The sequence below is a fragment of the Buceros rhinoceros genome, unplaced genomic scaffold (genome assembly GCF_000710305.1).
Source record: "Buceros rhinoceros silvestris isolate BGI_N320 unplaced genomic scaffold, ASM71030v1 scaffold17488, whole genome shotgun sequence".
NCBI lineage: Eukaryota > Metazoa > Chordata > Aves > Bucerotiformes > Bucerotidae > Buceros > Buceros rhinoceros.
The window spans coordinates 22981-23851 of record NW_010425302.1 but is presented as its reverse complement, the minus strand read 5'-3'; positions in this window follow the sequence as shown (position 1 = coordinate 23851).

Sequence of the window (871 nt, the reverse complement as noted above, 5' to 3'; positions counted from 1 at the left end):
ACATGGTAGGGGAATACGATTGGTCAGTTTATCACAAAGCTTCCAAAACAAGGGAAGTTTTGACTAACCCAGCACATCATGTTTCCGTGGAAATCAGTTATCATCGACTAAAAGCTTTGAATTTAATGCGTAAATAGAAAACCAAGCGGCAGTGTGACAAGTGTGAAGAAAGAGTCTGTGTCTATAGTATCTTTTAAATCTGTTTCAGTAAAATACCTCTTAAATTTGCCACACTTTGGGAAGTGTAAATATTGCAAAATAGAGGTAGAGTTCTTAGAAATGCTCAGATCTAACTGGTCTTGGCATGTAAAACTGTATGAGGATTCAAAATTGAATGTTATGGAGAAATAAGGAGGAAAAAAAAAATGGTGGCTTCTTCCTTGCTTAAGAGCAGTAGTGCTACGTGAAGCTGTAAGGACAGTTTCATGCTGAAGGACCGAAGAGTTAACCTGTGCAGGCTTTAAGAAGCCTACTCATGATTTGTGTTTTGGATTTGTTTCAAAATGAAAAGTGATGGGTATTTAGCTTTTTTATCTTTGCTTTTCTCTGTTGATAGGCAGGCTTGTTTAGGACACTTCACGTAGTCCCTGTAAATTGTTTTAGGCAGTTTGTTTTGTAAGGCATTATGCTTATTGGAGTAAACTCATTCTGCGTACGAAGGCTCGGTGGGGAGAAAATTGATGGCTAGTTTCTAATAGCGGTTTTGGTTATAATTATTTTTAATACATCCTGACAAATGCTTTATGCTAGATAAAAAAATGTTGTTTGATATTCAAGGAGTAGACCTTTTACTGCTCAATTTTGGAACCAAATATTGTCATAACTTCAGGTGTATCATGCCATGGAATAAAAAGCTTTTAAAAGGCTCTGA